Source organism: Dioscorea cayenensis, chromosome 3, assembly GCF_009730915.1.
Source record: "Dioscorea cayenensis subsp. rotundata cultivar TDr96_F1 chromosome 3, TDr96_F1_v2_PseudoChromosome.rev07_lg8_w22 25.fasta, whole genome shotgun sequence".
NCBI classification, from domain to species: Eukaryota; Viridiplantae; Streptophyta; class Magnoliopsida; order Dioscoreales; family Dioscoreaceae; genus Dioscorea; species Dioscorea cayenensis.
This window is the reverse complement of record NC_052473.1, coordinates 2,742,500-2,765,072: the sequence shown is the minus strand read 5'-3', so window position 1 is coordinate 2,765,072 and position 22,573 is coordinate 2,742,500. Positions and strand designations below refer to the sequence as shown.

At 33.7% G+C, this 22,573-nt stretch overlaps 1 pseudogene; it reads right to left on the bottom strand.

The window, feature by feature from the left end:
- Positions 1-10,425: 10,425 nt before the first annotated feature.
- On the bottom strand, positions 10,426-11,372 carry LOC120255718 (annotated as a pseudogene).
- Between the last annotated feature and the right edge of the window lie 11,201 nt (positions 11,373-22,573).

Here is a 22,573-nt window from a genome sequence, read left to right as displayed (position 1 = left end):
AAAACATCTTCAAAATCTTGGTGGACTTATGTTTAGTAAGTCTATAACATGGAGGCAAATATCTTGAAGATCATGGTGAAGCTATTTTAAAGATCTTGGTGGAGTTATTTTTGGAAATGCATTACATTTTGAAGACAAGATTATATCAAGACCATATTTAGGAGATGTGATTGAAGACTAAATATGGATGGAGCTTAATTGAAGAAAGATCTATCAATGGTATGAATGAAGGCTAATTGAAGATATGATTTGAAGAATCCTTGATGAAGATTGATTGAAGATTTGAGGACCCCCAAGTTTGGAGAATCTTTGAAGACCAGACTTGGAAGGTTGAAGACTAAGTTTGGCAAGTTTCATGGAAGACGCACAAGGACGTGCTCCCCTTGCGAGGGGACTACGTGATGAGGAGCTAAGGAGGTAGGCTAGTTGCCGGCAATTGGGATTTGGTGATTTGGCTGCACCGACTCGGACTAAGCATGACCGGAAGGTTGATGGGTCTTGAGGTTGTCCGCAACGTAACCAGAACTCAGTCAAGTCAGCAGTCAGGGCCATGTTGCAATTCATGTTACAACAGGAGTTGCAACAGCTAATTTCGGAAGGTTTTTAAATTAGTAGCCGCGGAGATTCTAAAAGAGGTATGTGCTATATTTGGGACGTTGAGGCGTCTATATAAACTACTTTGCTTGTAGATTGTAAGGGGTGATTCTTGGGTGACTCTTGAAGGAGAGTGTGTGAGTACCAGACAATCTGGAGATGGTAGTGATCTTTATTGTTGAGAGTGTGAGTGACAAGTGTTTGTACTCCACTATTTTTACATCTTTTAGTGGATTGTTTATCTCCGGGCTTGGCCCCCCAGACGTAGGTAAGTGGACGCCGAACTGGGTTACCAATCTTGTGTGTCTCATTCTTTCTTGGTTTGTGTGAGTTTTTATTTGAGTGTTTTAAGTGTTCACTAAATCACAAACCACATCACTGGAACTAACAAATAACCTTGAGAGCGGGTTTGTAGCTTAATCTTTACGCCCGACAGGTGAATCCGCATAAATAAGATGATCAATTAATCTTTGGTAGTAAGTATACCATGTTTTTTTTTTAAATAACAATTTTACATGACTTATCTTTTTTATAAAAAATAAAAATTAATAATAGAAGGTCCATTATAATGTCCCCTTTATTTGTGAAAAGTTTGAAGGGAGATCATCAAAGACAAACGAAAAAAATTCAATAATTTGGTGGCGAAATCACATGACGAAGACAAATTAGATATAAATAATTGATTGAAAATACAAAGAATGAGTTCAATTTAATAATTTATAATATAGTTGAATCCTTATCATAAATCAAATATTAAACTTCTAATTAAGTGCATATTGGGATACGCTGATATTATTTTAGGCGTTGTTTGGCATCGTTTATGTTTTCGTTTTTTTTAATACTTTTTTTTGTTTTATTTTAATTTTTTTTAAAAAAAAAACATGTTTGGATACACTAGCTATCGTGTATTTTAAAAAACTAAAAACAATAACACGTTTGGTTAGCACAAAATTATTATCACATTTTTTTTTTATTATTCTTTAACTCATATTTCAAATTTTTTTTATAATGCTTTATTTTTTATATTAGTTTGATTGATTATATTATTAAATAAAATTAATAACATGGATTGTTATTGTATGGGTAAAAACCATCTCATAAAAATTGATTTATTTAAAACTAAAAAATATTTTGGGTATACCTTAAAATTTTAATATATATATATATATATATATATATTCAAATTGATCCATCAGATTTAAAAAAATAAAATAAAGAGAGACGATAGGCAATATAGAGACATAATCATATATTTTTTTTAAGATCAAATAAAAAGTCAAAAGTTCAAACAATAGATTTTCATAAATAGTTTTTCAATATATATATGTATTTCACATGTTATATCGTAGTTTATGAAAATCAAGGGTCAAACAATAATTTTCACAACTACTTTCTATGAATATAATTTTTATACAATATAAACTAATTTGTAAAATATCAAGCCCAAATAATAAAATTTTATAAATATTTTTCTTAAAATATATTTTTAAAAATTATTAGCATTAATTTGTAAAAAAAAATTGATATTTTAAAAAAAATAAAAATTAAAAATTAAAAGGAGAGAGAGAGAAGAGTAGAAGAGGAAAACATTTCCAAAAAATTGAAAACATAAAAAAGTTGTTACCTATTTTTTTGGAAACATGAGAATTGTAGCTAAAATTTTTGAAAAAATAAACAATGTGTCAAATATGTTTTCTGAGTTTTGTTTCCAAAACATGAAATTGAAAAACAAAAAACAAAAATTTGCAACAATGCCAAACGACCCCTTCATTATTCAAAACCGAGATTTGTTAAAACAACATAACGAGAAACGAGAAAAGAAACCCAATGCGATTTACTCTACTACAATTGCTTCATTTTGTAAAAATAAATCAGGAAAATCCATTATTAATTATAATTAGACCAAATATAGAACATAAACTCAATAAACAAATTTCTAATTTATCATGTACCATTGTTGTGGACCCCACTCCCTGATTTGATCCCCATCGTTAGATATAACCCTGACTAGATCCCCACCCTGAGATTTACTTTAAAAAATATATATTTAAATTTTAGATATCATTATTTTATCTGTATTGTTTGATTTAAATTATTTTTCTTTTATTTTCTTTTTGAACCAAGATCTCCATTACTGAGCCTTATCCTGTTGGGAGTTCGCGTACATTAAAATTTAGTAAGAGAACGCGTCTCCCTTTCTCTTTGATGGATTACCTAGTGGAGATGACGATAAGATCCAGATAGCAGGTAGGTGATCGTAGAATACCTACACCTTAGACAAGATTTTTTCTTTATGTTATCATCTTCCTTTTGTATTATGAGTTCTTTTTAAATCCTCAATTATAGCTATTAGGTCTTGTCAGATTATCATCATTAAGCATAATTTTCAAACCATGTTTATAATTTCTGATTCTGTTTAGCCTTTTGTTTTGATAATAGATCTTCTATTGATTTTTTTAGCATTTTATGTTGATCTGTACTCACATCCTTGCCAGCATTAAAGCTAAGAAACTTTTCTGTTTAGCTTTTGGATTTGTAGGTTGAAAGATATGCATGTTTGAAAGGGATATGTCAGAATTATAATTCTACAGAAATAGTTGAAGGTTCAAATGAATGTTATAATTTGAGTAGTTCTCTAAATAATGTGGATTTCGGATGCCATTGTCTTAGGTGTCTATATTTCTCAGAATCTTGAAATTTATGATTTGGAAAAGTATATGTAAAGTTGTGAGGGATTTAGTACTCGACAGTCATTATGAAATTGTTCATATGTCCTTATAGTGGATAATTGCTATTGTACCCTCGCAGGATCCATATTTGGGAGAGTATAATGAGAGTTTGATTTTTACATTTGTACCCTTCTGAAAGCTTTCTTGCAAACCCATAATTATTGTAAAATTCATTTTGTTTATGAAACTAATAGGCTATTTCCCAATATAGGGTATTATGAGAAACTTGATTCAGTGTGAGATTTGGAGTTTTAGGCTTTAATCAGGTAAGTAACACTACATATAAATGTATATGTATATATATAATTTCTGATTATCGACAATTTTGAAGCTATTTAAATTCTTTTAAAGCTTACTCATATAATATTAAAACATTTGTTGGGGTTTGATCCAGTTTCTGTTATTATATACTTATTAAAATGTTGAATTACTTTTCTTTCCCGAAACATTAATTGCCACATTCTGATCATGTATGTTATTCTTTAAATTATTATGTTTGTAAATTGTTTTGAATATAACTGGATTATTTTTACTGTAAACAAATGGGATCATGCATATGCTTGTATGTTTGTTCGACAAATTATTCTACAAATTCTATTCTGCCCTGACCTATTTGAAATTCTATCTGAATTTCTAAAATTATGAAATTATGTTTTGTTTTTGGATAACAAAGTTATTTTTATATAAATACGTTTAGTCTCCATTTAACTAGGCAATAACTCTGTCATTGGGGGTTAAACACTGACCATGTCGACATGAAACTCTGACTCTGTTAAGAAACTATAGTTTCGCACCGTTCCGTCGGTGAAGAATAACGGCCTCTGATATTCTGGATCGGGTCACCGAGGGTAAACAAATGAACTCTGATATTCTGGTTCGGGTCACTGAAGGTAAAAAAATGATCTCTGGTATTTTGTTTTGGCCATAGTAATTTGGAGACATATATTTCTGTCTGCTATTAAATTGTATTTTGATGAACCTCTTTGATTTCATGAACTACAATTTTGATAAATATTTGTAATACCTGATATGATTGGTTTTTTATTCTGAATTTCTGGAAATCTTTTTGGTGATCCTAGTTATTTTTAGTGGGTTACTTACTTGGCTATCAAGCTCATAATTTTGTTGTTGAATTTTTTTCAGATCCAGAGTGATTAATACAGCAGTCATCTTAGTGAGCTAGCGAGAGATTGTATTCTTGATCACTTCTCAATCTGAGTTGTCTTTTTGCCTGTGTGAGTATTTGATTTTTATATAGAACACCAACTTGTATTTGAAGTTGGGAATTTTAAACTTTGTAAATTTCTGATGTTGACTTTTGAAATCACAGTTTTGTTAGATTGTTTGTTTTGTTTTGGATCAGGTTTTGAGGCCTTGTATGTCTACTTGGCTTCAGCCTTGTAGATGTACGGCCGTTTATTGGCGTCCAGGGTCCATTGAGCCGGGTTCGGGGCGTGACAATTATAGATTTAAAATTTCTAAACAATGCTTGAATAGTAAACTAACATTTCACATATGTCATTGTATAGCGGGGTGAAGGCTGTGTGACTTTGGGCATAAACTAACAACATATACTAAGAGAAACATAATAAAAAATATTTTTTGAAATACATATCTTTATTTGCTAGATCAAAATTGGGCCTCATAAACAAGTACTGGGTTGATAACACAACGGTGGTGAAGAACTCAGAACCATAAAAAATAAAAAAATAATAATAACACTTATATTAGTGAATATATTTGGATTCAAAAACTAATTAACTTCGAAAAACATTTGGTTTTTGCTCTATACATACATATATTTGATAAATATGGGTAACTCCTTCGTAGTATTTGAACTTTTGATTTTTAAATTCGGAGAAAAATGAAATGTGACATACTGTCTATATAAATAGAGATATTGTTAGTTTACCTTGTTAGGGATGGAATATCAATTTTTGGAGTTATTAATTAATAAACACAAAAAACAAAAGAAAAGAGAGTCATGAATCAGTAATGCAATTTAGTAGCATGTGCCTACACTAAGAAAAATATCAAATTGGCATAATAAACTTGAAACATATATAAATAAAAAAAAACCGTATCAAAATGACTTAGACACAAAAAAATATCTGTACCTGTAGCATAGGTGGCAAATATATTTTGACACGATTTTTAATTGTTGTGCCAAACTTTATCATAATTTTTGACACTCCTTTCAGGTTCCATATTTGCCAAAGGTTTTAATACACTTTTCTTATTTCAGTATTTAGCATGTTGTTGGCACGTTTTTCACACCTTTTTAACAATTTTTTTGGCACCACATTTAGCACAATTTAACATGACTTTTTGTTATTGCTTTCACTTTTGTTTATTTTGTGAACAAAATTATTATTAAAATCTTAAATCTACCCACACTTCTAACAAGATAAAACTCGACATTAGTCTACCAAACACATATATAGATAAATATATTGTTAGAAAAATAGAGTATCCACAAGGGAAATCAAGAAAACAATAAAACAACACAAACAAACAAGATTTATGAGGTTTGGCAATGTGCGTACGTCCTCGGGAGTGGAGCGCCCGTATTCCTCTTATTCACTTGTCTCATCTCTCTCACCTCTAAATGACAAAAGACTAGGGTTACATGTATTTATAGAAAAAACCTAAACTTATCTGAATCCAAACCTATCAGGATTTTAACCCTATCTGGATCCTAAACATATCCATATTCTAAACCTATCTGGATACAAATCCTATCCATATACAAATTATAGGATTACTAAATTATAATCCTAACTAGATACAAATTACCCTTGCATCCTACCACAGGGCGTTGACACCGCACCCCCAACCTATCAAACCGATACTCCACCAATAGGACAGATGTCGTCGCTCCACTCTACTCTGTTCCTGCATCTACTCATTTCCTTGTGTATATGAGACATACATAACATATATATATATATATATATATCCTTTTCATCATTTGTGTTTTCAAGAGGGACATTGGCAGCAACACGAGGTCTCTTAAGCATCGGAAAAATGCTTCTTAGCATGCGATCATGCCTCAACTAGCTTGGATCCATTCATCACAGCAGGAAAAGATGTATGATGGTTGCTCAGACTTCCTTCATCGTCTTTTTCCATGCTACCATCTGAATCATCACACCATCTAGCATTGAGTGACTTTCCTTTCTTCTTCAAAGTGTTAGCACACTCGGCCTGGTAATGTCCAAATCCTCCACATTCTCTACACTTGACTTTCTTTTGATGATCTTCAACTTCTTCCCTTTCTTCACCAAGGGGATATTTTTTCTTAAATCTTTTGCCTTCTGTTTTTGTATTTCTTGATCATGTTGTGTAGTTTTATTGACAGAAGGACAATTTCTTTATCTCCTTTATTTTCATCATATGTTTCAATAGCTTGTTGTAGTTCCTTCTGCTTTGTTACATCTACCTTCAAGGCTATATCTTTTACTTTCCTTTTTAGATTGAGATTCATCTTATATGCTTGTAGCGATCCCATTAACTCGTCAAGTCTCATAGTCATGATGTCTCTAGCTTCTTCTATTGCAGAAATATTTCCATCAAATCTTCTTGTTAGAGATCTCTGAGTCTTTCAGACTAGCTTTTTATCCGAGTATTTCTTGCTGAGTTGGAAGGCTTGATTTGCAATATCCATTAACTTGGCATTGAATATGTCTATTGTCTCATCTTCTCCCATCCTGAGATTCTTGAACATAGTTGTTAGCATTTGAAGTTTAGATATTCTTACCAAGTTTGTGCCTCCATGAATAGTTTAAAGAATCTCCCAAGCTTTTTTGGCGCACTCGCAAGTTGCAACATATTTGAACTGGTTCTCATCATCTTCTCCAAAGATTGCATTGAGAGACTTCCCATTGGCATTAGCTTTACACATATCTTCGATACTCCAGTTACTTTTCTTCTTTATGATCTCATTCTTATCTTCATCAACTAGAGTAGGAGAAGACCATGCTTCTTTTATGGCAATCTATGTATTCTCATCAATGGATTTGATGAAAGCCTTCATACGTGCCTTCCAATATGGATAGTTGAATCCATTTAGTAATGGTGGTCGTGTAACAGAAGCTCCTTCTTTTTTGGTCATCAATAGAACTTGTTCGGATCTTGCCGACTTTGAAACAAATGCGAACACGGTGACGTAGGGTCTGATACCACTTGTAAGTTCCGTCGATATGGTTTGTGGTTTAGAGAACACTTAAACACTCATAGAAAGCTCACACAAACCAAGCAAAAAAGAGACAGACAAGATTGGTAACCCAGTTCAGCGTCCACTCATCTACGTCTAGGGGGCCAAGCCCGGAGATAAATAATCCACTAAAAGAGGTGAAAATAAATGAGTACAAACAATTGTCACTTACTCTTATAACAATAAAGATCACTATCTTCTCTAGATTGTCTAGTGCTCACACATTCTCCTTTCTTCAAGAGACCCTCCAATCTCAGAGCAAGGCAGCTTATATAGACACCTCAACATATCAAATATAGCACATACCTCTTTTAGAATCTTCGTGACTACTAATTTAAAAACCTTCCAAAATTAGCTATTGCAATTCCTATTATAACATGAATTGCAACATGGCCCTGACTGCTGACTCAACTGAGTTATGGTTACATTACAAATGACCTCAACACCCATCAATCTCCCGATTATGCTTAGTCTGAGTCGGTGTAGCTAGATCTCCCGATCCTGACTACTGGCAACTAGCCTACCTCCTCAGTTCCTCGCAACACAGTCCCCTCACAAGGGGGCGCACGTCCTTTGCTCGTCTCCATGAAACTTACCAAACTTGATCTTCAATTCATCCAAGTTTGGCCTTCAAATCTTCCCAAGAAAGATCTTCAATCAATCAACCAATCATGCCAACAATAGGCATGTCTTCAAAACTTGCCCTTAATAATCTTCCATCATACTCATTAAGGTTTCTTCAAATCATACCTTCAATAGCCGTCAATCATACCATTGATAGGTATTTCTTTAATTAATCTCCATCCATATTTAGTCTTCAATTAAATCACCTAAATATGGTCTTGATATGATCTTATCTTCAAGTTGTAATACATACCAAAAATAGCTTCTCCAAGATCTTCAAGATATTTTCCTCCAAGCTAAGACTTCTTGCCATGTCACTTTGTCATGTCATCATATATGCCATGTTATCTTGTCTAGGTATCAAATCATACCAATAATAGTGCAGTTGCACTAACACTACCAAAATTGCAGTTTATTGCCTACATATGAAAATCATGTGTGTATTAATTTGCCATGAAAATATGGTATTAATTGTTCTAACAACAAATTAAATTGGTCACTACTCATTAGTAACGAAAAATGGGAGAGTAACTGTTCTAACAACAAATTAATATGGTATTAATCCTGGTCTCATTAGTAACGAAAACTATAAAATTGGTCCCTACTCATTGATATCATGTGCATGATGTGGCCTGAACTTATGGTCCATGCTATTAAAATTGGTTCCTGCCCATTAATATCATATGGATTGATAGTTTTAAGTTCATGCCAAATTGGTCCACTATCATTTGGTACTCCAAGTCTTACATCGCAATGAAAATTGAAATATTTTTCTCTACTCATGAAAATCAACTGAGGATTTGCTTGCCATGAAAATATATAATTAACTGCTCTAATAATAGATTAAACGTCACAACCACAATATAATCATGATTTCTCAGGTCAAAAACCACTCATATGGCCATAATAAGTAATCACAATCATGCACAATCAAAGACTGAAACCCGTGTGATTGGATTATAACAAGTCACACTTGAATACACTAACACCATCGATGTATCTATGGCACATGCTCATACTATCCAGTAGTGTTCTACTGACACTATTTATCAACACTATTAAGTCTATTGACATGGATTGACATTATATGACAAACCAAAAAGTGACATGCAAGAGGAAGGTGACGTGGCAATGATGACTCAACAAAGGAAGTAAAGATTAGGATGATGATGTGGCAAAATATTGATGTCATGACATGTGAAGATACAATCGCTAGAAGATCAAGGTGGAGATTATGTTTAGAAGATATTCCTTTAAATGAAGTCATGTGATGATCAACTATTTTTGGAAAGTGTGTCAAGTCTATAGAATCTCTTCAAGAAGGGTAAGTTTTATTTAAAGTATGTTTATCTATCCTTGGTAAGATCCGGGATGATAAATCATATCTTTAATAGAACTCCTTTTTGGAAAGATCTATTTTAAAGAAAAAGAGGAATATTCTATTATTCAAGATTATGAAGATTGCATGAGGCTTAGTTTGGTGAGAAGCTATTAGAAGACACAAACTTAGTTTGATATGAAGCTATTAGAAGACACAAACTAAATTAGGTAAGGAGAATCCAAAGTGATTATCAAGACCATATTTAGCAACACAATTTAAAGGAAGATCCAAGAGCTATCTATGGGTGGAACTATTCAAGGAGACTAATCATGTATGGAGATTGTTTGAAGATTACATGCGATATGATTAGAGATTTGAAGATCCAAGCATGGATGATTTGAGATCATGCTTGAAGATATTAAAGGCTAAACTTGGATGAAGATGAGATCAAGTTTAGTAACAATGTTTCCATGAATCAAACGAAGATCATTTTGGGAAGACCAAACTTGGGCCCAGTTTGGAAAGAATATCGGGAGATATTCAGTGATTATCTTTGGTGAGATGGTCGCGTGTGCCTTGGTGGGTATGTTCCTCGGGAGAAAAGACCTACTAAAGTGACGTGAGGAAAGAAGCAACTGCAGGCAGGAGGAGCTCAGGTCGAGTCAATTGCTATGAGACGGAATGAAGGAACCGAGAAGGTTGAAGGTCGCAGATTCGAGTGCAACTAGCTAGAACTCAGTCATGTTCAGGAAAGTGGGTTATGTTGCAACTGGGTGTTACAAACAGAAGTGAAATATCAAATGAAGAACATAACATAACATAACCAATCTATTAACAAACCACTCAAATGAAATTAATTAAAATGTCCCATGATGAAAATTTCAATAAACACAAAAGCCTGGCAAACAAACCAAATGATGCAAAAGATAATGAGTATCTAGTTAATGAAACACAGGGCATCCCTCCCTGATCACCCCGGGAGTCAGTAGGGACAAGTAGCATAAGGGCAGTGATCATCACCAAAGCATTTCCCCACCACTCTACACCATAGATGTTAAAAATACCGCAAACTAAAGAAGAGAAGAATGGCCATGAAGGCGACGCCGGGCGTCCATCGCCGCCGATAACACATAATTATGCCTTGTCCACCAACCTTTATACTTCTTGTAAATCACCACATTAAAAAAATGTATCCTACAACAAACCGGGTAATATAGTTCACTCGATCTTGCCGGGAGGCATATACGCTGTTGCACCGATCAATATCGGCATATTGATGTCTTTAATCCATTTTTTCTCCGGGAATTTTTTGGAAAGAAGCCAAATTGGTACCGGAGCAAGCGCGCCGATGAGGAATAGAAGTAATTCATCATTGAGTAGAGGCCTAGTTTAGTGAATATGCGTAAAGGACCGAGGACACCCCAAATGATGGAGGTGTTGTAGAACACATTGCTGCCCGGGCATGTCCATGGGCTGCTTTCCGGCAGAAGGGCATCATTGCAAATGTTTGGGATTGATTCTAGCAGCCACCACGCGGTGCCGAAGTATACCGATGATGTCACTATTGTTCCTACAAGCTTCATTATTTCATCCAATGTTATTTCATGCAAACATGTTGTAATTGACATTTATGCAATGCATCTGCATGTGTTCCACAGAAGAAAAAGAAAATGAAGTAGGTGGTAGAGCATTTAGTTACCTGGGCAATAAACATGGATCTGGGTGGTATTTTCATGTAATGACCTAACTTGAGATCTTGAAGTAAAAATAGAGCTTGAGTCATGCTTATGTATCCATAAGTTTTGAATGCAACATTTGCTAATGGTTTCCCTGGATAGCGATACCCTATTACCATCTCTGTCACTACATTCAATCCTGGTGTCTGCATCATACAACACACACACATGGATTCAATAAACATTCAATATAATCAATAAATTATTAAATGAATAAAGATCTCAGTATTACATAAGTGAGTATGCATGCACACCTGATTAAAGATTTAGGATGAGCCACGGAGTGAGAAACCCTTTGGTGAGAGTTAAGGAAAGTGGGCATCGGGCAATTTTGAGAAGATATACTTTGTCTTGAGAGTGTGAGAGAGCTTTGTACTCTTTATTCTTAAACCTCTTTTAGTGGATTGATTCTCTGGGTCTGGCCCTCCAGATGTAGGCAAGGTTGTACCGAACTGAGTTACCAATGTGCATATCTCCTTTCTCTTTTTTTTATTATGTGTGTGTTCAATCTTTGAGTGGGTTTTTGAGTGACGTATCTTCTCACACGACCCACCGGAACCATCAAACACATATATCATACAAATCCTTATGAATCTTTAACGACTAGTTAAATATTTTTTTATTTGCAAATTATTTATGTCTACAAGTACTAAACTTATCTAGTGCACTTCTCATTATCCCATGATAAATAGAATGTTTAACTTAATATTGATATCTCCTAAAATAAATTACTCAATGGCATTGTTTTTCTTTCTCCGTCTTCTTTTATTTTTATATTTTATTCTTTAAACAGTTGTACGATTAAAAAAACTTTGTTGTTAAGATCCATGATTAAATTATCTTAAATAAATTTTAAATTTTATGAGTATTTTAAAGCAAACATTGTAACAAAAAAAACATGGCAATTTAGATAGGCCTTCCACACACCCATGTCGTTGTATATTATTGAAAAGGCCTTCACTTTCATAAACATTAAACGATTGAATTAAAGCCACATTGGCATTTGATATTTATATATGCACATTATTTACATGGGCACACTTGCTATCTTTTGTCCATTTCCAATCTTCTTTTGGAATGACTTTAAATATATAAATTAAAACTAAATTGTATATATACATTCAGATGGGCCCACACTGCTATCCTTCGTCTATGGCCGATCTTATTTTGGAATCACCTTAAATAATTGAATTAAAGTCACTTTTGTCTGTATGACTACGTTTGTTTTCCTTCTTTCATATAATTAATTCTTAGTGCTATGATGGGGCCTATTCATCATCAAATCATTTTGTTTTCAATAATTTAACAATGGTAATACATATTAAGAATGGTAAAAGATTTGTTAATATTTCTGTTTTAAAACAATTATATTGTCACAAATCTAGAGTAGATTTTTTTGGAGGTTACCTAATTTTGGGTTAGTTTCTTTTTTTATAACCCAACTTTAATTTATATCAAAAAAGTCACCCGAGTTATGTATGCGTTACTAGTTTGATAACAATTTATTTCGAACATAAATTTTCGGCAAATAAATGGCACGTAACTTCTAGCAATTGAATCGCAATGGAAATATTCTGTTGCTACCTTTCAATTGCTATTCAACTCCATTCCATTACAATTTCTTAAGCATTCCGTCGATAATTTAGCAAAGAGAAATTGAACATATAAAATCCTATTCCGTCAATAATCCAAAGCTGGTTTTGTAGCCATTATATATAAATAACGATGGAATATTTTTATAGTAGTTACTCTGTTGCCTTTTTCATATATTTCTTATAGTGTATATACACACATCTATATATTTAACAATTCTAATATAATTTATATATTTATATATTTTGCACTTAAATTTTCCGAAATTGTAAAATTAATTTATTTTAGATATATACAGTTCTATATAGTTTGTGGTAATTAAAGAGATCTTTTCAATAATAATTTAATGATACAATACCGTATGCATATATATATATATATATATATATAAGAATCACTATTTAATTTGTCAAGATATTAATGAAATGGAAAAAAAATCCATTCAATGTATATGCGTCCTTTTATTTTGCATGCGGGTATGTAAAGAAAATATAATTTAATAACAAAAAATTAATGCTTGGTGGAATTGAAATTATAAGCGTTTGGTCACAATAACACACTACTGCTAAGACAGACAGCTTTTAATGGGGCCATTTTCAAAGCAAGACAAAGACCTTCCCAATCGGCCCTATAAATAGCGGCCGACCCTCGGGCTTTCACTCATAGCCCTCAATCTTCATGGTTTTTCTTGAAGGTAGATATATTTTTCTTCCAATGCTAGTTAAATCTCTGAATTTCTTTTTGAAGCTTTTTTTTTTTTGGGTTACTTTTTTCTACTTTAGTATGTAGTGGCGGTTGTCATATGCTCGATTATCATTGCTTCCCTGATGTTTGATGTTCTTATATATGTTTAAATTAATGCTTTGCATTGATGTTATATGAAGCTTTGATGAATATCTATTTGTTAAATTAGAGATTTTTTTTCATAATATTTGTGAAATGCTAGTTTCTTTTTCTTTATATTTATTTTTCCCCTCATTTGTTCCAAAAAGCATTCATCAAGTATGCTGGTCATTTATTTCCAATTTACTTCCTCCGTTCTTTTTTAGTTGTCATCTTTTAGAGCTTTTTTCTGTTCTTTTTTATTTATCACATTAGAAACTTTGTGCTACATTAAATAATTTATTTTCAAATTTATAATTTATTTTAATGTACTTGTACAATTTTCAATAAATCACAATCAACTAAACATTAAATTATATATTCTATTAGTTGAGTTTTAAATATGGGTAATTTTGGAAAGTAATAGATTTTTTTTATAAAATATAAGCAATCAACTAATTTTAACCAATTTTTCTTAATCGGTGCGAATTAGTTAAATGTAACAACTAAAAAGGAACGGAGGGAATATGTGCCTCTCACTTAACAAAACACCCCCATAACATTTCGTGCTATTATATCTATATAAGATAATTAAATGCCCCTCTTGTTAAATTAAGGGCGTATGGTTTTCTTTCTTTTTCTTTAAATAATTATTCATTTCTCTAATATTGTTCATAGCAGTGAAAGAAAAGTCAGATACTTTTGCCTGCCTTTGATCGCAGGTTTTAGATCATATTTCAAACTTCAAGTTGATCTATATTGTTTTGATAATTAAAAATAAGATAATGCTATAATATTTTTTTTAAATAATACTCAGTTATGATACAATTTTAAGATCTAATATTTGCTCAGATAGGTTTTTCATCAAATTTTGATTCATTTCTTAATTTAGAAGAAACTTAATTTCAGTATTTTATTAATTTTGAGTTACAGCTGAAAAGAGAAACATTGGTGTGTTATTTATGTAATACATCATCTATCTAACCTAATAATATAATTATTAATAAGATTAATAATTATGAAATAATATAATTATTAATAAGATTAATAATTATGAAATAATATAATTATTAATATAAACTAATGACTTAATATAATTTTTAATAAAAAATTAACTTAATAATATGCTAGGTTATCTAAATAAACATGCTTCGGCCATAATATAACAATTATTAATACAATAATTAATTATGACATAATATAATGTCATAATACAATTATTAATAAAAATTAACCTAAAAATATAGGGTTATCTAAGCAAACATGTTTGGGAGAGCTACTAAAACAATTATTAGTACGATTAATAATTATGGCAGAATATAATTATTAATATAAAATAATGACTTAATACAATTATTAATAAAAAATAACCTAATAATATATTAGGTTATCTAAATAAACATGCTTCAAGGTTAATATAACAATTATTAATACAATAATTAATTATGACATAATAAAATTATTCATAAAACCTAATGACATAATATAATTATTGATAACAAAAAAAATTACCTAAAAATATAGTGGGTTATCTAATTAAACATGATTGGGGTGCTAATAAGATAATTATTAATAAGATTAATAATTATGATATAATACAATTATTAATATAAAATAATTACTTAATACAATTATTGATAAAAAATAACCGAATAATATACTAGGTTATCTAAATAAACATGCTTCGAGGTTAATATAACAATTATTAATTATGACATAATACAATTATTAATAAAAAAATACCCTAAAAATATAGTGGGTTATCTAATTAAACATGCTTGGGGCGCTAATAAGATAATTATTAATACGATTAATAATTATGACATAATAAAATGATTATGTGAAACTAATGTCTTAATATAATTATTAACATATAATTAATTTCAAGGTTATCTAAGTATAAAAATATATTACCTTTTTCGACAAAATGGATGAAATGTGATCACTCTATAATCTTAAGAATGGCATCGAAAATTATTAACAGAAATCCCGTACACGTGTAAGTATAAAACACCCGAACAAATAAAACTTGAAATAAGATTAAAATAGGAGAAAATGAGAATGGAGGGGGAGATAGTATGAAGTGGGAAATGAGTATTAGATAAAAATAATAATAAAAATAATTCAACGTAAATATTTATACATTGCTAAGAAAGTGTTAATACTAGCGAGAGATTTTTTTCCTTTCTTTTTTGATAAAGCCGTTAGTAAAGTGATAAAGCCATTATATATATATATATATATATATTATATATTCTGGTGAAAACGGGAGAGAAACCCTTTTTCACCTTTTTTTTATTTAAAAAAGTGGAAAATGGGATTGTTTCACCTGTTTTCCACTTTTTATTTTTATTTTTTAAAAAAAATCAAAAATGGGAGAGTATCTTCAGTTTTCTTATTTAATAATTAAAATAAATAAAAAAATAGAAAACAGGAAAAATTTTCCCGTTTTCCTCCAAAATGCGCATTTCTGTAAATAATATAGAACATGCGCATTTCGGTAATATTTTTTTTTTTACAATATTTTAAAAAAAAGCCCTTTCTGGGTTGTCTTGGATATGTCTTCGGCGTGACGAATGAAAATATGTAATCTGCACTGGTGGAAGCATGAGCAAGCTTCCAATTGCACGACCGTGCTTAGAGAATCGGACCTGTGCGTTTCCTCCATTGAAGATTTCCTGCAATCTACACGAACAGGAGCACAAGCGTGCTTCTTATCGTCTTTCCTAAGCTATAGTGCATTTTTACTCTTTTCACACCAAAATCATACCAAATAGCATTTTTTTTCTGTCTCAAGACCTATTTTCCTACATAATTAAGTAAACATACCCAAAGTAGCATCTAATTACACAAATCTATGTTAAAAGACAAGCTAAATATAAGAACGGTATGAAATATGTCTATGTAAAATGCTCTCATTAGTGTGTTGATTTAATTATGATTTTGAAGCAATTTTTCAAAGCATATTATCGATAGTAGAATTAGTAAGGCTAAAATAATGGTGTTGAATAAGACCAAGCCTCAAATTATTCATGGCATCCTCATAATTTTCATCAATCAACTCCTATGTGACTGAAATAAGTCTTTACAAATGATGCATGAGTGCTTCAGTCCTACATGTAGTAAACTTGAGTCCAACTTATCTTTGTAAAGAATTTATTCCCAGTAATGACTCTTAACATCATGAGATTAACAGGTCCCACATATGGTGCAAAACAAAAATAAAAGTATAGCTTGAGAAGAAAAGATTTGGCAACTCAACAAGATTTAAAAAATTGAAAAGGCCAATGAAGAAAATTTTGTAAGCATTAATACAGCAATGGAGTCAAATCTTACACATTGAGATGTGGTAATCTTACTATGCATCACATGTACATTTGGGAACTAATCAGTTATTATTCTAGGACAATAATAGTACCTAGAAATGATAGGATAATGACGTCAATGTTTACAAAAATAGCTATTAATCTTAGTAATTTTTAAGTGGGTATCATACTATGGCCAAATATCACTTTGAGGATCAAACTTTGATTTGTATCTTTCGGATACCTTACATTAATTTTTTTTAACCGGGTGGATACCCGATGATTTCAGGCCATGAAATGCTAACGTGTGCGCCGGACTTACCACTTGGCATCTTACATGTCACATGATTTGCTTGCCTATAATAAACAAGGGCTTCATAATCCTTGTCAGCGCTAGTCACCTACCACGTCATCATCCATTAAATAGACATGAGCACTCCGTGGAAGAGAAAACCGCGCCCCCTTTCTTCATTTGCTAGCCGTCACCGCCACCGTTCCGATTAGCTAGGGTTTCTTCTCCACGGCCCCCCATTCTCAAAGATCACAGAAGCAAGCATCGTCGCCAACTGGAGAAGATGGCAGCTACTCGAGATGTCAGTTGGTTGGCGCTTATTGAGGGCTAGAGATGAACCACCTTGTTATAGTAAGTGCCTTGATGATGGAAGTTGGTGTAGTGATGTGATTAACAATTGTTTTTCACAATTAGATGCATCCTAGGTTTTGAAATGAGAAAGTTTAATTTTTCAACATTTAGTGCTTTGCTAATAGTGTTTGGTCTTGAATGTCATTTTTTGTTGATTCTATTTGTAGTAAAGAAATAAGGTGTACGATATTATAAACATTATAATAATCCACTTGTCATTGAAAGGGTAGAGAATGTGTTTTTTAGGGACATCTTGAAATTATTTTATCTTGAATTGGAGTGGTCCCCTTCTTTATGAGAAATTGTTTATAGAGGTCGCCTTCTCTAGGAAACAATTTTATTTTTTATTTGGTAAATTTTGCGCTTAAAGGTATTTTGGTGCTATATTTGATTGGAAACATGTATTTAAGTGAATATATATAGTGTTGAGTTGATATACATGTTTGATTGGTCTATATGTTATTAGAGGAATTAGTGTTGTTCATATGGGTGAATGTTTTAAATGATAAAGTAAAGAGAATTATATCTTCTCTCATTGGTTAATGGAAAATCTTGAGCAAATATTTTGCTATATAAAAATATTGTACTACAGCATTGAAGCAAGGTTGATTTTATGTATTTGATGTTTTTACTTTTTATTTAAGCTGGGCATAATGACTTTTCTTTGATGATATATTGATTGAACTTGTGAGGATGGCACTTGGGAAATATATTAGTCCATATTGACGAATGACAAGAGGAAGTTAATTTATGCTGAGGATGGAACCTAACATTCATGATCTTGAATGGCATATTATTATCTATCCATGAAATCTAGGTGTTGAGCTGTTGTGGGGAGTTGAGATTCTACAGAAAGCTAGGAACTTAATGAAAGATTTATAAAGTCAAGTAATGCTATTATTTTGTTTAAAGCATGGAAATGAGCATCTTGAATGGATTGTTTAGAATTGACTCATATATTTTGTGTGTATTCTTGCCTGACGAAAGAAATTTATAACCTAGAACTAATATTTAGATGTTTGCTTCGCATAATTTTTGTTGATTTGAGATGGTGACATTGTAAACATAAAATTGATTTCTACTTGCATTGATTTCAGTTTTAAAATGCTTACATTTGAAATACGACTTGATGCAAAAAGTTTTCTAACTGATTTAAAGTATTCTTGTTTTGAAATGGGTTAAATGCTAAGTGGGTTTGAAGTGTTTTTAAATGTTTTTTACTTTGAGTATGGCTTGGAGCCAAAATGTGAAACTCTTGACATGAAAATGATTATGTGTGCTTGTTATGATAGCTCTATTCTCTATATTAATATATGGACGATATGCGAGTGGTTTCATGTGATTTTAATGGTGAAGAGGATTGGCTGACCAGCTCTAATTACCCATAACAGGAGATGTGTAAAGAGCTTGAATGGCACTAATCCTAACTGAGACCCTCAACGTCACTACATGAGTTATTGTGAGGCTAACACTAAGGAGGGCAACTAGTTTGATAAAAAATAAAAATGAAAAATAACACTGCCTGATCCAGAACCCTAGTTGTGATGAAAACTAGGGGGAACATTATTTTAGGCTAGCCCTTGAGTTTCAAAAAGCATATTTGACACTGAAATATATTTTGTTAGTTTTGGGTTTTGAACTGTTTGTTATGTTGTTACATGTGGTTTACCAATGAAAATCTTTGCAAATGACTTTTATTAGTTTATGATCTTCTAAAGGTATTCGCTTTACAAATAACTCTTTATTTGAGAAACTTGTGTTATCTCTCGTTGTTATACTGTTTCTATATTGTTTGAACGGAAGGTTTTGATGTTTAAAATGGGTTGGGTTACCAGTAATTGTTACTATATTGGCTATTTACTCCAGCAAAGTTCCTTTTGGGTTTAGGACTAACTTTGCTCCCCCCTTGCCATGGAAAGTGGGGATCGGCCTCCAGCCCCCTCTTCCCATCCCTCCCAACAAAAATCCTGGGCTCAAATAGTCTCCTCCATTAATCAGTCCACTGACAATTCTCCCTTGCGTAACACCACCATCCTCAATAAACTTAAAGAGTTAACTTATGATTTCATTCGGTTAGATAGAGACACCCTTAACAGAGCTCATCTGAAGTTCCAGCATGCTTTATATGGGAAACTCTTTGGTAAATGGAGCATGTTTGGAGAGATTCTCATCTCTGATCTTCCCAATGGATTCTTGTTAATCTAGTGCCCTTCACAGCAAGTCATGTAGAAGCTTTTCTTGGATGGACCCTGGACTGTAAATGGCATTATTCTCCAGATCTTGCCATGGAAGCCCTTCTTCGAACCCACTTTTTCAAAGCTTAATATGGCGGCTATCTGGTTACAGCGCCACAATCTCCCTATAGAACTCTGGGAAGGGGAAACTCTGGAGACCATCATCAGTCAGTTTGGCACCCTCCTCAAAGTTGATGACTAAACTGCTTCCATGAGCCGTTCCAAATATGCATGAGTTTGTGTGGAGATCGATTTGTCCAAACCCCTCAATTGTGGATTTTGGATTTGAGATGATATGAATCGTGTCTTTGTGGTGGTTCTATACGAGCGGCTGCCGACCTTTTGCTATTCCTGTGGAATGGTTGGTCATGGTAGTAGCTCTTGCTCCTGGTCAACAGCTCCTGGTGTCGGTAAGACCATCTCATCCAGTCCAGTGGGGCACTATGAAACTGGTCCTACCTTGGTATCTATTGTTGACGACCAGACCATGGACATCTCTGACCCCATCCCGGATCGACCACTGTCAGGAGCTTCTGATATTTTGGATCACTCCTCCCCTGATACAGACAACGGCCCCTAGCTCCTGGTTACCACCGGCGAGGTAGCGCTCGTGGTCGCGGAGGCGGCACACGTGCCAGCCGCGTGACCCCGAGTGCCGCAGCCTACCCGGGTACTAAAGTTGACAGGTCCCGAGGCTCCAACTTCGGTAGCTTACGTAGAGGAAAGGGATTCGTAGTTGGTGGGCGGCCCACCCCTCCCCATGCCACTTTCTCTGCACATACTGTAGTTGAACAGCTGCCGCCCCAGCTACACAATAGCCTGCCCATTGCTCTCTCTATCCCCGGCGATCTTAATGAGCCTTCCAAATCCCAAGACATTGGCTTGTCTTCCCAAGCTACCTTGCCGCCCAGCCTTTCCAATCAAATCATACTGTCTCATCTGTCCCTCAATAAAGGAAAAAGCATTGTCTCTAGCGGTTCTAAATCTCCACCCCCTGACCTTCGATCCTCGATACACCCACCACCTTCTTTCTCTCCTTCCAATGACCATATCTCCCACTCTACTTTCATAGATAAAGTATCTACTGCTCTTGAGGGAAAAAACATGGAAGAGGACAACAGTCAAGATGATGAATACTCAGATGAAGATGATGCAGAGATGTCCGATGAGGATGACACTGATGATGGACCTGATGACTCAATGACCCTTGTTCAATATCAAACTGAAGCCAGACGTGATGCACTCATTCGAAAAGGCTCAAACATCTCTGATGTCTCTCCGAAGAAAAGGAGAGTGGAGTTTGGGAGCTTGTCATCTTGAGCTCATCTCCCCTCCTGTCCACCTTACCTGTTACTCCTTCCGGAGTTGTCTTATCTCTCTCTTCTCTTATTATGTTTTTAATGAATATGACTAAAATAATCTGTTGGAATTGTAGGGGCATATCTACAAGAGACACTTCTTATCATATTTTTCGTCTCATCCGCATTCACAAACCCGCTGTGGTTTGCCTTGTTGAAACTAGAGCTAATGAGGATCGTCTTAACCATTTTGCATGAAAGTTCCTAAATGCTGGGATTGGGCCGCTGTTCTTTCTGATGGCTTCTTCGGCTGCATCATCGTCTTATGGCATAAGTCTATTGGCATGGTTACTCCGGTAGCCTTGTCCAGACGTGCTCTTCATATTGTTATTTCCGTGGTTTATAATTTGACTCGTTTTCACAACAAGTGTTTTCTTTGGAACGAACTTTCCAAAATTACTTCTTTACTTATCCCCTGGCTCATCGTGGGAGACTTTAACACTGTTCTCCACAGGACCGAGCATAAGGGGTGATCGTTCACTTACTATGAGAGCAAATCACAGTTTTTTCTTGACTTCGTCGAGGGCAATAACCTGATTGACTTAAACTACACTGGCCCTCACTTTACTTGGTGTAACAACTAGTCGGGGTTAGCTAGGCGGTGGGCCAGACTGGACCGTTGTCTAATCAACGTCGCGTGGACTAGTCTTTTTAAGATTAATAACCTGAAACACCTTTCTCATTCCTTTTCTTATCACTCTCCGCTCTTTCTCCATTCCTCCCCGATACCTCTCTTTAATAAACATATTTTTCGGTTTGATAACAGCTGGTTTGATTGTATAGGTTATCACTTTGCCTTCCACAATGCTTAGAAGTGCTCTCCTCATGGGAACCCTATGCATGCACTGACTCATCTCCTGTCCCGCGCCTGCTCCAATCTTCGGGCTTGGAGTCGGTCCGGAGTTAACAAAGTGGATTTTGAGCTAATTCGCACCGAAGCTAAAATTAGTACTCTTGAAAACTCTGATTTTAATTCGATTTCGCAATCTATCCTTACGGACCTCTATACTAACTTATCTGCTTTGCAGAACCAGTGTAATAACATGTGGGCGCAACGTGCCCGTCTTACTTGGATCAAGGATGGAGATAATAATACTACTTTATTCCACACCATTACTCGTATTCGTGCTCACACCGATTGTATTTCACAGGTTGTCAATGCACAAGGAACCCTTTGCTGTGATCAAGCTAGTATCGCGAGTGCATTCCTCATCTTCTATGAAGATCTTTGGACCTCCCCGAATAACCCCCGGCACATCTTCTTAATACACTGCCTAGTGATCTCCCCCGCCTTTCGGATTCAGATGCTGCCTTGCTAATTTGGGAGGTAATGAAAGATGAAGTTTATCGTACCATTCTTGACCTCCCTACTGGTAAGTCTTCGGGTCCCGACGGGTT